Source organism: Suricata suricatta, chromosome 15, assembly GCF_006229205.1.
Source record: "Suricata suricatta isolate VVHF042 chromosome 15, meerkat_22Aug2017_6uvM2_HiC, whole genome shotgun sequence".
In the NCBI taxonomy this organism is placed as follows: domain Eukaryota; kingdom Metazoa; phylum Chordata; class Mammalia; order Carnivora; family Herpestidae; genus Suricata; species Suricata suricatta.
This window is the reverse complement of record NC_043714.1, coordinates 12,197,522-12,216,907: the sequence shown is the minus strand read 5'-3', so window position 1 is coordinate 12,216,907 and position 19,386 is coordinate 12,197,522.

The window sequence follows — 19,386 nt, the reverse complement described above, 5'->3', positions numbered from 1 at the left end:
TACTTTGCTTTTCTGTTTGGAGTGTCATTGTAACTACAGTATTGTAAATGATGGAAAATAATTGCATATGTTAAAAAAATATGAAACTTTATAAAGTAAAAAAAAATAAAATTTTTAAATAAAAAAAAAAAAGAATCAAGTTCACCTCTTGCCTTATTAACCAGAACGCGGCATTTGGATCACTTCCATTTGAATTTTGATGTGGAGACCTGGCCTAAACCAATGAGAAAAAGCAACATCCTTTAGTATAGCTTGACAATGCACATACAGATGGAATGGAAAAGTGGATGGGAAAGTAAGGAAGACATTGTTAATCTCCCCCTTGTAGTTCTGCTGCTGTTCCTGTTACTGTTTCACATTGTCTTCAGCCTCAGTAAATGATGACTGGCAACAAGTTCATTCCCCTATCCTTTCTCAGAGAAAAGCCTATAAACTGGAAGAGGGAAATGAGGGATCATTTAAACCAGCGTTGATAACAATTCTCAAACCTCCTTTGCTGCTATTTAGATAGCTGATAGTGAAATGTTACGGTCTTTGCCTTTTGCCTTTTTTTGGAGGCAAAATCCAATCATCTCACACAGACCCAGACCGAAACTCAGAAGTGCTAATGTCTTTTACCTTCTCTTTCTTTCCATTGAACCATTAACCAGGATACCCCCCATTCCCTAGCCCTGCTAGATAAGAAAATTCTCTGTAATTAATTATAATAAGAGCTTAACCATTTAAAATATCTTAAAAGGTAATCATTATCCTCATAACACTGAGGAGTCACCTGCAGAGCAGACAAGCACTTGGCGGGGGGGTGCTGTGATTAGGGACGGGCTGTAGCATGTGATGCGCTTGAGCTTGGAGAGTGGGACTCTGACACACGCATTTCGTCTCCAGGGAGACATCGAGTGTGCTAAGGGATTGAAAGAGCCCGTGCTGCTGCTGCTTCTTTCTTTTAAACAGCACAAATTCAGAACTGGTGGGGAGGGGGCAGTCCAGGGAGTGAAGGACGGCAGTGGGTCCCTTAGGGAAGGCAGAGTAGGAAAGGGCTTCATAAAGGATCCCACGTCAGGAGGCAGCACATCTGATGGCCAGTGGTTCTCTTCATTTCTTTAAGAAACATTTCCATAAGGTAGATTCATCTTTTAAAAATGATGATATGTACTTTTAGAGGCTACAAGATTTTTGTTGTCATGAAAAATCCTGTTGCAAATATGAAGAATCATGGTAAATTTCCCCGTGGCTTTGGTGGCTACGTCGTTACTTTAGTGTTCTGCTGCCAGCCTCACTGACTTTTTCCCAAGAAGACTGGACCTCTGCAACTTCAATGTGATGACAAACAGCTGCGTCTAGAACTCACTGATTCACAAGTCAGGGAGGTATGGCGTATTCTAAAGCTGGTAGTGTGTTTGTCATTCTCAAACTTCTTACCATATGTTTCATAAGCCAGTCATACTTTCTTGATAAAAGTTGCACTTAATGCATGTATAGTTCACTTAATTCATACATTCTTTATCACCAGCTACAGACTACCCATGGGAATAGAGTTGGGAAGAAAACCTGGAGAATTATAGTAATAATAATAAAAAAAAGACCCACCAGTAACAATAAATCTCTTGAGGAGGTCTTAGTCATATTAATAAATGTAGAAACTCACTTTTGTTTTTATAAGATTTCTAGGAAGACCACTGGATCACTGCAAGATTTATTGGTCCATTTCATTAAATGCAAAGTTTTTTTGATAATTTTTATTTTTATGACTAAGCATTACATCTTTAAATTGGAACTTTATAAAGCGTAAAGCATTTTACCTGGAAGTGACACAGTGAGGTCATTATTTGTCCATAACCTATGCATGTGGAAGTCCAGCCCCTCCAGAGTCCCGAGACATCATCTGTAACCCAAAGACTTCATCGTGTACTGTTCCTTTCCATTTATTAAAACACAGAGCGCATCTACGGTTCAGAAAATACCGTATATTGAATGGCTTCTCCACAACAGTCATTTATTTCTCACCGTTCTGGAGGCTGGAAGTCCACCATTGGGGCGCCAGCCATGTCAGGGGAGGGCCTCTTCCGGATGCAGACTTCTCATTCTGTCCTCCTGTGGCCGAAAGAGTTAGGGAGCTCCATGGGCTCTTACCCCTTCCCTGAGGACTCCGCCCTCACGACCACTCACTTCCCACGAGTCCCACCTTCCGGCACGATCACACTGGCTGTTAGAATTCCACCATGTAAACTTGGGGAGTGAGAGACACAAACATACAGACCATAATAAGTATCATATAAAGCGCCTGTCAAAGTGCCTGGCACATGCTAAGTGCTAGATTGTCGCTGTTACACTTATCCCTCTCACGTATGATTTTGCCTTCCTTCCCATTTCGCCTTTTTTGGGTTTTCAAACATGCATATCTGAGACAAAAAATAATATGGTATATATGTGTAGACATTCATTTAAAAATATATTATAAAATACTTTGAGTATTGAAAGCCTTTAGATTTTAGCAGCATGTCAACAGCATCTCCTCTCTGTTACACTGGGAGAGATGAAGAGGAGCAGTGAACTAGACCAAAACTCTCATGGTCTCTAATGGCTTTTGTAACTGTGGGCACACTTTGTCCTGTTTTCATTGTCTGGAAAATGGAGACCAAAAAATTGAAACCTCACTGCCGATGTATCAGAAGGAATAATAAATCGGAAAAATAATAATGAAGCAGTTAGCTCTCTTTAAAGTGTTGCAAGGTGGTATCATATTTTAATCATCTTTTCACAAACTATATAGTAAAAAGCAGTCAATAAACTTAAGGGTATAATTCACCTAATTTAACATTGGCCAGAAAGTATGGTCCGAGACAAACTGCAAATCGAAGCTTTAGCATTGCCCCTTTGTGCATATTGCCAGTGCCTTTGTGGTAGGATCCCCTCCCTAAGAAACGTGGTGAGGAAAACAAATAAACAAACAAACAAACAAACTCGGATAATGGAAGGTAACCTAGCTGTGTGCACATACATGACATTCCTCACGTCCCTCTAACATGAGACCACCCAACCAGAACGTGTGTCTGCATGTTACCATGTATGGGAGACAAAGAAGCAGAACATTTATAAAAGGCTACACTGCGCTGGGGGCTTGGTTTTTCCGGTACGAACCCACCGAACCTGTGCCTGCACAAATACAGCTGCTTCCTGGGTGGAAGGGCCTAGGTGTCCCGTCCCTCTGTGCGAGAATCCTGCTACACCTGGAATGAATAATTGTGGCGGTTGTTACTGAGGATGATGAGATTATACACAGGCTTGGCTAGCAAAAATGTAACACGGAGATTTCTGCTGGGCTGCAGTGAAACTTGGAAGGGGCGTGGGCCTCTGCAGGAGACCTGCAGCCTGGGTAACAGCCCTGACTGCTGAACGCCGTGGCTGGCCCTCCCGGGCGTCTCTGCGGTTTTGGGGAACTTGTTCCCTATGCATTGTATACAAAGTTTAGCAAAAACAATAGGACACTAGACCCTTGCTGCATATCTCTGATTTGATGGGTCTCTTGTGATGGTTCACCTTTAAGTCCTGCCCCCCTTGTTTTTGCCTGCCTGAAATGTGGTATGCCCTCATACACAGCAAGCCAGCTGAGATTTGTGATCGGCCCAACACTGCAATAAATGAGAGTAAGAGTGAGGCGAGTGGGGTCTTGTCTACAAATGTTGACACCACCACCACCACCTTCCTGCCTTCTCCTCTCTTCCTTAGTAAAGTGTGGAGCAGTCTTTCATCCCTTTGCCCAGGGTTTGCTGGCCATTCCCGGCAAATAATTAATGCAGTGACCTCCATCAGGAGGTGGCGGCAAAAGCAGATATGGGGTCAAGTAGGAACTACATTGTCTTCTAACTCCGTGATGCTGGATGTCTACACCATCAGATTGGCATGTCTTCAGTAAATTGGGGATCACAACCTTCCGGTTACCTCAGAATAATTTTAAGGATTAACAATAATACAAATAATATAACTGTACACATCTTTCTCTACTTTGAAGGGAAAGCAGTGATGGAAGCCGAGTAAGAAAGAGGTTAGGATTAGCTAAGAGAAAACCGTGAGAGGGACCGCGATGGAAGATGATACACATAAGCGGTTTAGTTACGTGGTCCTGGGATCCATCACGAGGAAGGAGACACTCCTAAGCGTTCGTGAGGGGATCCAAGAAGCCGAAGAAAGGCTCAGCCTTCCCATCAAGCAGCAGCGCTAGTGTGATGGTGGGGGCAGCGCATTGTTGGGGAAGAAGAGGGCTTGAAGGCAGGTGGGCCTGGGCAGGAATTCTGCTCTGGTGAACTACTGGTAGCTGTTCCTTGCTGAGGCTCAACATCTTTTTAAGTAAACTGGGGATCATAGTATTTAGCTTCAGGGAGGCTGTGAGAATCCAAAGGGATAATGTGTATACAGCACTTACCCTACAGTAAACACACTGTAAATACAGACAGTTGTTAGTCCCCTGGGGCTGGGCGTTCTCACGGCACTGCCCTTCTCTCCACTGACTGTACTTCTTACTAGGAAACCACAGATCACCAGGTTTCTAGCAGAGTCTATCATTTCCGGTCATCAGTCACACACTCCTGAGAAAAGGAGATGTGTTAAATGTCCAAGAAGTATTACTTCCGATTAAGTTCTTCACGTTGGTAGAAAAGCTTATTATAAATCTATTGACCTAATCCCTGACCATGTTGACTTCATCAGTATTTATTACTTGCATCTTTCATTACTTTTCAGTTACCATCTACTATTAGTAAAGCATACTGTAAATAATGAAAGAAAGGGAACCTCCCCTCCCCTATTCTCTCAAACAATCTACTTTAAATCTGAAAGCTTTGCTTTTCTGTGTTTTTAGCAGGGTACATTATGAACTTACTTTAATTGGAATGTGTTCATGACAGTGTTACAAATGCCATTCAAAAACATGCGTTAGGGGCACTGGGCGGCTCAGTAGGTTAAGTGTCCACCTCTTGGTTTGGGTTCAGGTTACTTCACAGTCCTGAGATCGAGCCCCACGTGGCTCTGGGCATGGAGCCTCCTTAAGAAAGATTCTCTCTTGGGGCGCCTGGGTAGTTCAGTGGGTTAAGCTTCTGACTTCAGCTCGGGTCATGATCACATGGTTCGTGGGTCCAAGCCCCGCATCAGGTTCTGTGTTGACAGTTCAGAGCCTGGAGCCTGCTTCAGATTCTGTGTCTACTTCTCTCTCTGCCCCTTCCCCACTATAATCTGCCTCTCTCTCTCTCTCTCTCAAAGATGAATAAACATTTAAATATTTTTAATTAAAAAAATATCTCTCTCTGCCTTTCCCTTGCTCACCTGCACATGCGTGCATGCTCCCTCTCTCTCTCAATAGAAACAGACAAAAGCACATCCTCTAACTTGGTTGGTAGAATTGTATTCAATTTATATAACTTGTGAAAAAGGCACTCATTTTCCAATTGCGATGTGTATGAAGATAATCATGTACGTTAAATCTGTGTAGAACCTAAGTGATTTTCAGGGAACACTATTTTCCATACCTAAAATTCTTCATAAAAATGTAATTTGGATTTAATTCAAACTCAATTTGTAAAGACTAATGCAGAATGCTTAGTTTATATAAAGGTATATGGTTGGGATAAGACAAACTTTTGTCTTCCTATAGTAGACACTGTGTTTTGTGACTCTTACACATCCATACTCCTGTCTTATGTTAAAGCATCCCCACTGCCATGTTCTTTTTGAGGGATTACTTTTTGTAAAGACAGAAAGAAAATAATGCAACGTGGTGGTCAATTGAGATGGCCTGCTTCCCTGAGCCAAGGGGTGAACGTGTGGCCTCAGGCAAACCAACTGGAGTCAGTCTCCTGTGAGTTTGAAACATGAATAAAATAAGGAGCCAATTTGTCAGCCAGTACGCCCTTAGGTAATTCCATTGACTCCATTACGTTGCTAAGGCCCAGAATCTCTCTCTCTCATTTCCATGTTCACAGAGTATAGACTCAGCGGCCTCCTGTGCGCTCTCAAGATGGCGGCCGGCTTCCCAGTTTCACAAGACAAGGCGGGTCCGGGGGCGGGCAGCGTGACCAGGGCTCAGCGGGACAGCTCGCCTCCGGAGCAGCGGTGCCAGCTGAGCGTGGTCACGTGGCTAGACGAACAAATGCGTGCCAACTATGGCTAGAGGTTTGAAATTATTTCGATTGGTTATTTCACAGATATCCTAAATATAATAGTCTACTAATGTTGAAGTTGTACTTCAGCACCAGAGAACATACTCTCAGTGACTTCGTGGGTAGCAATTTTGGAGGAGGAGAAAAACATCTTATTTCCCTTCCTCAGAAATCCCTCACTGTATCTTAATTTACATTTCTCTCCATACAGAATCCCCTCCAGCTATAACAGCTAGAGCTAAAATTGTTCCTTTGATGCTGCACTGGGATTTTGCTTTTTCACTCTCCGGTGCCCACTTATGTGTAAGATCAGGGAGTCTTCATTCAATGTTTGTTGAATTCATAACTAAACATCGAGTAAATGAGGAAAGGCAATTGCTGGGATACAGGCATAGAGAAGGGTTATTATAAACAGCAGCAATGATATGGACATGACTCCTGCCAAAGAAAAGGAAATGTATAGTTGAGATTTAGAAAACATGAAGGACAGCACAGTATGAGCTGCACAGTAAAAATCCACTGTCTTGAAAAGAAAATACCACCGTCTTGGGATTCATCAGGCTTGGCTCTGAGAGCTATGAGGATCACTCAGGTGCATAAGCTTGACAGTGAACAATCAACACCTTTTGTTGTGGTTTTTTTTATATATGTTATAAAATTAATTTAGGCAACACTGTCCTTGGGAAGAACACAAAAGTAGAAACTGTTTCTGCTCGTGGTGCAATCTACTAGGTCGTATGTTAGACGTACAGACTCGTAGCGTTAGAAGGGCCTAAATTTGTCTTTCAATCTAACTTGTTAATTTTAAATGAAAAGATTAAAGTGTGAGAGGTTCAAGGACTCCATATTATCTTAATAACATCTACTAATCACTTATTCTGTATCGTCTTAAATTATTTACTTACACGTGTTACCTTATTTAATGCTCTCAGCAATTCTGTGAAAGAAGTCCCAATTTATGTATCAGCCAACTAAAATTCAGCAAAGTTAAGTAACTTTCCAAAGTCACACTGCTGTGTGTGACACAGCAGCAGCAGGCCAGGTCTGCGGACTTCCAGTCTAGCATTCACCAGTACCCAGACCTCTGAAACAGCCTATCTGGCAATCTGGAGCCCAGGAATTGGGCAAAGAGGTTTAGCTGGTCTCTCTGTGCAGTTATAACACGTGAGTATATGCTTTATTAAGAGTATCATGTCTTAGGAGCACCTGGGTGGCTCAGTCAGTTAAGCATCTGGCTTCGGCTCTGGTTATGATCTTGTGGTTCATGAGCTTGAGTCCCATTTCAGGCTGTGCTGACAGCTCAGAGCCTGGAGCCTGCTTCACATACTGTGTGTGTGTCTCGCTCTGTGTCCCTACCCTCTTGCACTCTGTCTCTCTCAAAAACAAATATTAACAACATTTTTAAAAATAAAAGATTATCATATCCTATTAATTTAACAGCTTTTAATAATATGCTTAATGCTTACAAATGTCAAAATAAATGGAAAGAGAAAATCATGAAACTGTACCTGCTGAAACAGCGATGTTAGGCAGATCGCCTTCTAAGCAGGTGAACAACAGCCAACATTCCTGATGTAGCACAACCAGGCTGGTGGTGGGGGGCGGCCAGGGAGTATCGGGATTCAATACTCCAGCGATGTCCTTTTCTGTTTCTACCTAAATAATGTTGAGAGCACAGGGTAGAAAAGTATGGCCTGGGTGTCCCTAAGAGGTGATAAGAGACTGACCAGGTCCTACAAAACCAGCCAGAACTGCATGGCAAAGAGTGTCATTCGCTGTCATCTTACCCACTGATTCTGGCTAATACGTAAAATGTCTGCAGTGAGTTCAGCAGGAAGCCTCCCCATAGTTCTATGGTCAAAGCTAGGATTATTCATTGATTCATTTGTGCAGGCATTCATTCAATTTATCATCATTGAGCTCATGTGATTGGTAGTTGCAGTCATGGGAAAGAAATATGGGAAATGTTCTGAAAGACTATCAGAGATGTGCTTTCAAAGAAACAGAGTTGAGATATATTGGGTAATATAATTAGAGTAGATTAGTCTAACATGAGTTCCTCTTCTATCTGGAGATAGAAGCTTCCTTTCTCTACATTGATTCATGTAATTAGTCTCTTGGCCAGAAACGTTTTATTTTTGTTCAGTGGTCTCTGATTTACCAGCTCTTTTCCAGGACAGCATTTCCAACTACTCTAATAACTGCAATGGAATGGCTATGCTCTGCTTAATGGGCATGAGTTTAAACAATAATGTCATTTCTGAACACTTAATAAGATTCACAATTAAGAAGGCATTGAAGTTCAAGGTCTTACTAAAAAAAAAAAGACATTTTCATAATTATAATGTAGCCATCTAAGTTAGTAATTCAAGTAGACTTTTTCTTCTAATTTAAGGATCAAAGACATGAATGTATTCCTATTTCTTCCTGATTTTGAAATAATTCCAAATGTGAAAAGTTTCTTTAACTACCATCACAGAAAAGTACTATATATGTGTATTCATGGGTATACAGATATCTATGTAAAATACTATAGTATAACAAACATGATACGGATGAACTATATCTGTATGTAGGTACAGTAAAATATAATCTATATCTAAAATGTATCTGCATCTATAGTGTATCAAGCCAGTATTATATGTCATATAATAATATGTTATATGTATCGTATAATAAGTGTATTAATAATAACTATATAATATCTATACTATATATACATATATAGTGGTTTATATGATAGTGGTCTAACAGGCATGTCACATGTTGAATTATGTCAATCATAAGATATTATATCTGGATCTATCTATATATATATCTATATATAGTATTTATATCTGTATCTATTATGATGTATATACTATAGTAGATACAGATACATATTAATGTATATCATTATTTTTGATTCTTAAGATACAATTTGAGAAGAAGAAGTCACAATGTTAAAAGAATAAACCAATACCTGGGATTTCTGTTTTCAGTGTAGATTAGATTAGTAACAGTGAAAGGCATATCCTATTTCTTTCTGTTGGGGCAATAGAACTGAAACAACCCGTTCACAGCTCTGTTCAGGGGAACGCATGGTACCCGGGCAGCTACCACGAGTATACTGTGAACTTTCCTCTCAAGCAGCTCACAGGGATTGCAGAGCTCTGCCTCCTATCCTTCAAGATGCCAGATTAGAATAGACTCTTGTTTTGGGCAAAAAATCCTTTTTACTCATCATTAATTTAGTTCCTACCTCCGAGACCCTGCAAAGATCCCGACTTGTTTTCAGTGGAGAGTCCTGTCTCCAGGAATTGTCTTCCTAGAATAAGAGACATATCCTAATTTGTAGAGGATCCTAAATATCTACAGGCCAAATATCACGTCTATCAAAATATCCAAGAGATAAATTTGAATTTGAGCTGAAGTCTGGCTGTCTTCAGTAATGGACTCAGGACTTTACTCTGATGTTTTTGGACTTCTGTTTTCCTCAGGTTTTCATCCAGCTCGGGCTTATTATCTATAACAGGCTTAGTATTAACCCTGGTAGCACTTTTGACAGGCACAGCTGAAAGCATTTGATTGTATGATTAACATTATAAATGGCTAATACCTTCTATTTGGTACAGTCAATTCAAATTCTCCATTGTTGCTTGGTTACTTTTTTTTGGTTTTTAGAATCGTGCCAGAAACTAACTGTGCTATTAGGAAATATGTATTGGTGATGATTGTAACTACCATCACTATAAAGGAATAAGCAGCCATTAGGCATTAGACATTAGAATTCAACTGAATGAGAGTAACATTTAGACAGGGTCTTTTTTAGAATACTACTGGAAATACATGCCTTAATGTAGGATCTCTGGGTTTGGTCAAAGAAATATGGTGAGTTCTAATCCTTTTTCTTGAGTATTGTAATGTTTCTTAAAAAAAAGTATTTCTGCATCCTGCAGTTTCTGCCCTCATCTAATTCAACTTCCTTTTAAACACAATGTTTCTCTTATTTCATTCTTGCCCCACAGATTCCTCCAATGAAATATTTTTTTCAGATTGTTATCCCCAAAAGCTCTGCCCTTGCCCCCTATTCCACACACACACACACACACACACACACACACACACACACACACACGGCACCAGAACCCTTTTCCTTCTCTATATTCCTTCTCCTAAATCTCTTACTTAGTTTTCATAGTCAATCTATTCTTCATCAATCATATTCAGTTCCTTCTGCTTAAAAAAAAAAAAAAAGACAAGAAAATCTCAAAACTTCAGTGGCTTACAGCAATAAGCATTGATTTTCCCCTCCTAAGTTAGTGGGTTGGCAGGAACTGAACTCCAGGCTGCAGTCACTGGAGTGGACCATTTCCACATGTCTGGCACCATGGCCCTGAGATTATCAGGCTAGCCAGCATCTTTTTGTCATAAAACGGCAAAAGTACGAAAGAGACCAGCCCCACTATGTAAGGTCGTTTCAAGCCTCGGTGTCACAACTGCAATCAACACATTGCCTCGTTAGGTTCCCTTGTCAGAGCCTCCTGGTACCTAGAGACATCAAAACAAACAAAAAAGGCAACAGGATAAGAAACAAGGAACAGCAGACCTATAAAACAACCAGAAAATGGTCAACAAAATGGCAATGGTAAGTTGTTACCTACCAATAATTATTTTAATGTAAACAGATTAAATTCCCCCAGTTAAAAGACATTAGAATGGCTGAATGGGTTTACAAACCAAAACAAAACAAACAACAACAACAAAACAAGTTCCAACAATATGCTGCCTATAAGAGACTCATGTTAGCCTTAAGGACACACGTAGACTGAGAGGGGAGGGATGGAAAAATAGACATTTTAAGCAAATGGTAAGTGGTAGTAAAGAAAAAACAGGTATAACTACACTTATATCAGACCAGATAGTCTTTAAATAAAAATGGTAAAAATAGACAAAGGATTTCATTAAATCCAAATTTCAATGGAATTTTTTACAGAAGTTAAAAAAAAACACTCCTAATATTTAGATGAAACAATGAAAGACCCTTAGTACTCAGAGAAATCCTGAGAAAGAAAAGAAGAATAAAGCAGAAAGTACCTCACTTTCTGATTTCAAGCTATACCATAAAGCTATAATCCTCAAAAGAGTATGGTACTGGTATAAAAAAAAGAACAATGGAACAGAATCAAGAGCTCAGGAAAAAACCCAAGCATTTACAGTGGGTTTGACAAGGAAGCCAAGAATACCCCGCAGAGAAAAGACAATCTCTTCAATCTATTCACATGTGAAAGAATGAAGGTGGACCCATGTTTTTTACCACTCACACAAACTCAGAATGGATTAAAAACTTAAATGTAAGATCTGAAACCATAAGATTCCCAAAATAAAACAGGAACAAATCTCCTTGATATGGGTCTTAATAATGATTTTTTGGATATAACACATAAAATACAAGCAACAAAATAAAAATTAAAAGTAGGATTACATTGAACTCTTCTTCATAGCAAAAGAGACTGTCAACAAAGTGAAAAGACAACCTGCAGAATTGGCATTTGCAAATCATATATCTGATAAGGGGTTAATATCTAAGACCCATAAAGAACTCTTATAACTCTTTTTGCTGTACAACACCATATAACCCAGCTAAAGAATGGGCAAAAGACACATTTCTTATTTCACTAGAAATGTCACTAGACATTTCTCCGAAGAAGATATTAAAAATGCCAACAGGCCAAATGAAAGGTGCTGAATTTCCTATTAGGGAAATGCAATTGAAACTACAATGAGATACCACCTCATGCCTCTTAAATGTCCATCGTCAGAAAGACAAGAGATAACAAGTGTTGGCAAGGATGTGGAGAGAAGGGAGCCCTTGTGCACTTTTGGTGTCCTGTAAATTGGCACAGCCATTATGAAGAACAGTAAGGAGGATTCTCAAAAAATTAAAATTAGAACTACCAAATGATCCAGCCATTCCACTTCTGGAAATAGATCTGAAGGTAATTAAAACATCAAATAGAAGATACATCTGCACCCCCGTGTTTATACCAGCATTATTTATAATAGTCAGAACATGGAAACAACCTAAGTGTCCACTGATGAATGAATGGATAAAGAAGTTGTGAGTAGGTATATGTATGTGTGGTACATATATATATATACACACGCACATGCATACATACACAGATGGATATAAAATGAAATAGTATTCAGCCATAAATAAACAAGGAAATCTTACTATTTGTGACAAAATGGATGAGCCTTGAAGGCATTATGGTAAGTGAAATAGACAGAAAGACAAATAACGAATACTGTATGATCTCGTTCAGATGTGGAATCTAAAAACAACGACTCAGAAAAATAGATCAGACGTGGTTGCCAGAGGTGCAGGGTGGGGGCAGGGAGAATTGGAGAAAGGCCGTAAGTACTAGAGATGTAACGTACAACATGATGAATGTCGCAAACAGTGACATTTGTTATTTAGGAAGGTTGTTACGAGAGTAAATCCTAAGAGTTTTCATCACAAGGGGAATTTTTTCCTTCCTTTTTTTATTATAGCTATCTGTGAAATGGATGTTAGCTAAACATTTTATGTTAATAATTTCACAATGTATATAAATCAATCCAGAATACTGTATGCCTAGAACTTACACAGTGTGTATGTCAATTAATTGTCCAACTGAAAAAAAAAACTGTTGAAAACACTTAATACTCACTAGAATGGCTAAACTTTTTAAATCCTAAATATACCAAGTCTGGTGAGAGTTCAGAGTGAATGGAGCTGTCTTATATTGCTGGAGAGACCTCACAGGTCTGTCACTTTGGGGAGCAGTTTGCATTTTCTTGTGAAGTGAAATACATACCATAAGAAACAACATTCCCATTCCTAAGAATCCTTTGCTTTTATCTAGGATGCAAGAGCAGCTTCTTCCTTGGGGGCATCCCTTTGCTATCTTTTATTTGTTTTTCAGTGCCTCCGCCAGTTAATAACTTTCTGTTCACTCATTTCTTCTTTCTGTTCTCATTTCTCATGATTTCAAAGCTGCGTTTTTGCAAAGTTTTGCATTGTAGCTCTTCTTTCAGAGTCAAGCTATATTCTGCTCTCTGTTACGTCTGCTCGTTATGCAAACATGCATGTTAATGCTCCGGCGTGCTGCGGTGTGTGCTGCTTGCCGTCGCCTCGACCGAAAGCCGGTGATCCTTACGGATACTGTTCTTATGTCATGGTCCTTAGTTATTTTTTGATCGCTAGAGATAGATTTTATGATTGCTTATTTGAAAGGTGAAATATCAAGATTTCTCTGGCAAACATAAGCTACTGGTTTTCACGTTTTGATGTCTAAATAAGCGCTGTGAAATGTGTGCATAATACAGTCATCTGTTTGAGGAAATGCCTTTAATATTTTCTCATGATATAGATATGCTAAATGGTGAGTCATGTCTGAGATACATCATTTTTCACAGCAGATGCATTTATATGCTAGGAAAACTTAATTAGATATGATGTTTAAGTTAAAGAGGGTTGGTTAATGTTGGTCCAGTTTGTGGAATTCGTTGTTTGGTTGCCACATAGCTCAGCCTGCCGCCTGCCATGTTAAGGGTCATGTAGTTAGTGCACAGGGTCGTGTATCTTCCCCCCCTTCCTCTTTCTTTCTCCCTCTCTCTTTCTTTTTATTTCATATCTGTTTCACCACTGCCTTCTTACACTTCAATTTGTCTTCATCATGGTGACTTAAAAAGGAAAACAAAAACCGAACAGTCTGCAATGAAAAAGCTCCATGATGCACTTCTTTTCCATCTCTGTTCTGTGATCCTTTATGGAAATCATAAATGGAAAGTCTTCAGTTCTTTACTACGTCTTCATCACCCAGCACTCAGAAGACCTGTCGTTGACTTTGACAACCTCTGACACCTGAATAAGTCTGCTCTTTTGGGGTCTCCAATAAATGCCTGCTTGCAAACTCCAAGCTCTTCTTCCCAGATCTCACGCCCAGGTGACTTTCTGTAGTACTTGGCATTGCTGACCACTCCTTCCTTCATGTGCTGGCTTCTTACTAGTTATCAGCCTTCTCTACGACTTCTCTTTCTTCACCTACCTTTTAAGAGTAGCTTTCTCAAGGTTACATCCTGGTCTTCTCTCACATGCTCTCTCTAGTGAAACTCTGGCCACCACCATTTCAGCATTCACCTCCCTTCAGGTAACTCCAACCCTGTATTTCCAGTCTGCTTCTTCTCTTAGACAACACACCTACATTTGGGACCCCTTGTGGACAGGGATGTTGCAATTATCTCTGAATTTAACGTGTTCAAAATGAAAGTGGACAGTGAGTAAGAATACACAGAACACAGCCTTTGGACTCAGACAAATCTGCTTTAAAATTTTGCCTTGGCCACTTATCCTCTTGTGTGCCTATGAAGATGACACTTAAATGGTAAATACAGCTATAATTTGGGGAAAGCACTCTACAAAGTTACTGTGAGGATTAAATATCTAATTCACTGCGTGAGATACGGTGGCACTCAGTATCTCAGAGATATTTTGTGTTATTATCCTCTCTTTGTTGTCTCTCTCTCTAACTGGAACACTATATCCATTAGTAACATTACTGCAATCCTGTAGCAATTTCTTCTTGCTCCTTCTTCATATCCCATCAGTGGTCAAGTCATGTTGACTATATATTTTTTTCATGTTTTCCTACATTCATACTTGTCTTTCTCTGCATCGGTTCTTATTATCCACAAGTCACATGACTGCAAAATTTTCCAATGGTTTCTTCTGCTTTCAGTCTTTTATTGCTCCAAATCATCCTTCATACTGTCATTTACATTATTTTCCTGAGGAACAGCAGTAATGCCTTACGTTTCCCTCAGATTGCTTCAGTGAATCCTAATTGCCTGAAGTATAATGACCGAATATCTTAAATTAGCATTCATAGTCCTTCTCAGTCTGATTTTTAGTTATCTTTTTTTGTTTCATTTCCTACTACTACTCTTTATGAACTCTCTGCTCTAGCCAGATTAGATAATTAACTGACCTCCCAAAAAGCTCAATAAAGCTTGCTCAGTGCATTTCCTCCCCTTACAAGGTCTCTTTTCCCTTAATACCAGTTAGATGCAATTGCTTCTTCCTCAGGGTTCATGTAACATGTTGCTTGTATCTCTGTTAAATGTTTTATTTTACCTTTCTTATACTGTTGTTAGGCATGTTGAGTACCTTTTTTCAGTTTTAGCTGGGCCACTGGAAGCAAAAATGACAATGCAGTAAAGCTAGTAAAATAGAAATAGAAGTAGAAAATCATGACTGAGAAAAAGAACTACATGAACATTACTACCCAATATGATTGCTGTGATTATTGCCAAACATTGCTCTGAACTATTTTTTTTAAATTGAAGTGTAATTAGCATACAATATTCTATTAACTTCAGGTATACAACTTATTGATTCAACAGTTCTGTCTGTTACCCAGTGTTCATCACAATAAGTATGATCACCACATATTATTACAATATCATTGACAATATTTCCTATGCTGTACTTTTCATCTTTGTGCCTTATTTGTGTTACAATTGGAATTTTGTACCTCTTAATCCCTTTTATCTATTTCCCCCATCCTCCCACCATCCCCCTTTTGGAAACTGTCAGTGTGTTTTCAGTTCTTTTGTTTTTCTCTTCATTTTACTTATTTTAGAGAGAGAGAGGGAATCTTCAGCAGGCTTCACACCCAGCACAGAGCCTGATGCGGGGCTCAATCCCACGATCTTGGGATTACAACCTGAGCCAAAATCAAAAGTCTGCCATTCAACAAACTGAGCCACCAAGGTGCCCCTTTGTTCCCTATTTTTAAGAATCTATTTGCTTTATTTTGTAGATTCTGCATGTAAGTGAAATCATATGTCTTCTGTCTTTCTCTGTCTGCAGAGACAGGGAAAGTTTATAGCCATATGGGACTACATCAAGAAAAAGGAATTCTAAAATTTATATGGAATCACAAAATACCCCAAAGTGCCAAAGCAATCTTGAGAAAGAACAAAACTGGAAGTATCACAATTCTAGATTTTAGTATCTACTACAAAGCTGTAGTAATCAAACAATATGGTACTGGCACAAAAATAGACACATAGATCAATGAAAAGAATAGAGAGTTCAGAACAAATGCACGTTTATGTGGTCTATTCATCTATCACAGAGGACTCGAGAACATACAATAGGGGGAAGATAGTCTCTTCAACACATGGTGAAAGAGCTAGGAAAACTGGACAGCTACATGCAAATGAATGAAACTGGACTACTTTCTTACACCATATATAAAAATAAAGCCAAAATTGTTACTCGATCAGTCCTAAATGGGAGACATGCAACCATAAAAATCCTAGAAGAAAACATAGGCAGTAATCTCTTATTGAGCCTTAACAACATTTTTCTAGATAGGTCTTCTCAAGCAAGGGAAACAAAACAAAGCAAACAAACAAAAATAAACTTTTGGGACTATACCCAAATAAAAAGCTCTGAACTTCTAGTTGAATAAAATTTAACCATTCATTTCACAAATATATTTTGAATGCCTTCTCTAAGTCTTGAATTGTGCTAGATCCTTGAGATACAAAAGCACTGTTCATAGGAAATTTAAAATGGCAAGTTAAATACCTCAAATTTTCTAAGAGAAAAGAAACACCATTCTTCATAAGAAGTAAATGTCCCATAATACTAATATTTGAGAGAGAATCCTTATTTGGGACCTTATGAAGGGGTCCATGGGGAAAAAATGAACAGGAGCCTCAGTAATACTCATTACAAAAATATGGCAGCAATGATCCATATGACTGTTAAAAAAGCAATTTGTGGGTTGCCTGGGTGGCTCAGTCAGTTAAGTGTCCGATGTCAGCTCGGGTCATGGTCTCATGGTTCATGAGTTCAAGCCCCACGACGGGCTTTGTGCTAACAGCTCAGAGCCTGGAGCCTGCTTTGAATTCTGTGACTCCTTCTCTCATTTTGCCCCTCTCCTGCACACGTACGCTCACTCTCTCTCTCTCTCTCTCTCTCTCCCTCTCTCAAAACAAATAAACATTAAAAAATTTTAAAAATAACAGTTTGTATCACTGTATTATATGCAATATCCAGAAGGATCCATGTCTTAGTGCCTCACTATTTTTATTAAATGTAGCCAAATCATTGCCAACAGCATCCTTGACACATTAGCCAAATTGGATCTATACATTTAGTAGACATTTAGTGCTAAGTAATCCATAACTGAAAACCCTTATTACGAGGCATTTCCCAGTGTATTGTGTGGATTAATGACTATAACTACTAATCAATTATTCAAATACCCAAACTCGATGAAAAGCTTGCACCCACACCTCTTGAAACAAATATGTCTTACTTTTCCTTAATTCTTAATTAATTAAGTAGTTGCTTGTGTATCTTTAATTTAGAACATGTGCATTTTTCTCTAACGTTCAGTGTTGGTCTTTGGAATCAGAACAGAGTAGCTGGTATTTTGTGACAGGTTTCTCCCCTGAATGTCTGCCAAGATTCTGTTTCCTTTTCAGGAATCATCTTCATTGCCTTGGCCCCTTTCTCTTCCTAGTTTTCTGCATTTCCTCACGTAATGTATAATAGATAATGGGTTGAAACTCTCTATTCTATTTCTACTACTAACAGTGGTTAGCTCTTAAACAACTGATTTTCATTCTTATGCTAAGTTGTCTGTAGTTTAGAATAAGCTACTTATGTGATCTGCTGATAATTTAGCACTGTGTGCATGATTTTCCATTGTTTGCCAAAGCACATGAATGATTAGGAGACACACTGTTATTGAGTCTACTGGCTTCATTTGACAAAATTTTAACATTCTTGGATACTGTAGATAAAAATCCAGATGCATGGAGATTTTTTATTTGAGTCTTGAATGTGAACAAAGCATAACATGTTTCTTCTATGAGTTACTCGCTGGAACTTATTTAAAATCCACCCAGGCACTGCCTCAGCAACTGTTTAGTTCTGTGCACACAGCAAGAATTCAATAAATGCTGAATACGTAAATAATAGAAGTATTTTCCGCTCTCCCATAGTCACCTTTATATTCTGCCAAGTCACATGAAATCTGAAATCAGGTAGAAATAATTGACACTGATGATTAGATAATGCTTATCACTGCAGTTATACACACCATCTTTGGAGCTAATGCACATACTGAGACATCCTTTGTTGTTCTAAGGAATACGACAAACTAGATCTGTTTCTGAATGCTGTACCAGGGTTACCTCCCTTGGTAATATTAAAATTATATTCCCCAGGTGAGAACAGGAAGCCTTACAATGGATTTCTTTTTTGTTTGCTTCTTGGTAGAAAAGGGATTGCCCACTAATTAGATGAAGGACAAAATATTAATGAAACCTTTCTTCCTTTAACTACCTCTTGTTTGTAGTTATGTCCACAGTTAAAACAATTAGTCTGCAGATTGAAAGCTTGATGTAATCTTCAAATTCGTGATGCCTGTATTAGGCTGCCCATTGCAGTTGTCAGAAAGGGTATAACTTGCAAGACCATGAAAGAGATGGGAGGTAGGGTGGTGGTGAGAGTGAAGAGAGTCTTCTATCTCATATACTGTTGCCAGAAAATGCCAAGATACAGCTCCATGGCACAAAAAGTGCTAAAAAGACATCTTGACATATACAAGTCTAGCTAAGTTGAGAAAAATAAAGCTCAGCTACTGTTTCGTTAATCAGGGTTACTAAAGGAAAGTGTTTAGTCATTACTTCCAGGGAATAATTCCTCACATGTCCTATTCCACAAGAAGCTTCTCTTCAAAGAAGTCATATGATATTAAAGAACATACACTTGAGTCGGGAGCCCTAAATTCTGATTCTGACTCTACCACGTATGGTGCCATTTTAGGCAAGTCACTTTATTTCATTTTTTGACAAAATGGGAATCCTCTCAGCCCTTCCAACTGAACTCTGTTTTTGTTCTTGTTGTTGTTGTTGTGTTATTTTTTATTTCCTATTTTAGAAAGTAAGTGAGCAACCTGGGGAGAGGGGTGGAGAGAGAGAGAGAAGGGAGGGAGAGGGAGAAGGAGAACATCTCAGCCAGGCTACGTGCTGGTCAAGGAGGGTGACTTGGGGCTCAGTCCCATCACCGTAGGATCATGACTCAACTGACTGAGCCAGCCAGGCGCCCCTAACTGAATTCTTAATAGAGTTTTTTTAATGTTTATTTTTGAGAGAGAGGGAAAGAGTGAGAGGCAGGGTGAGCAGG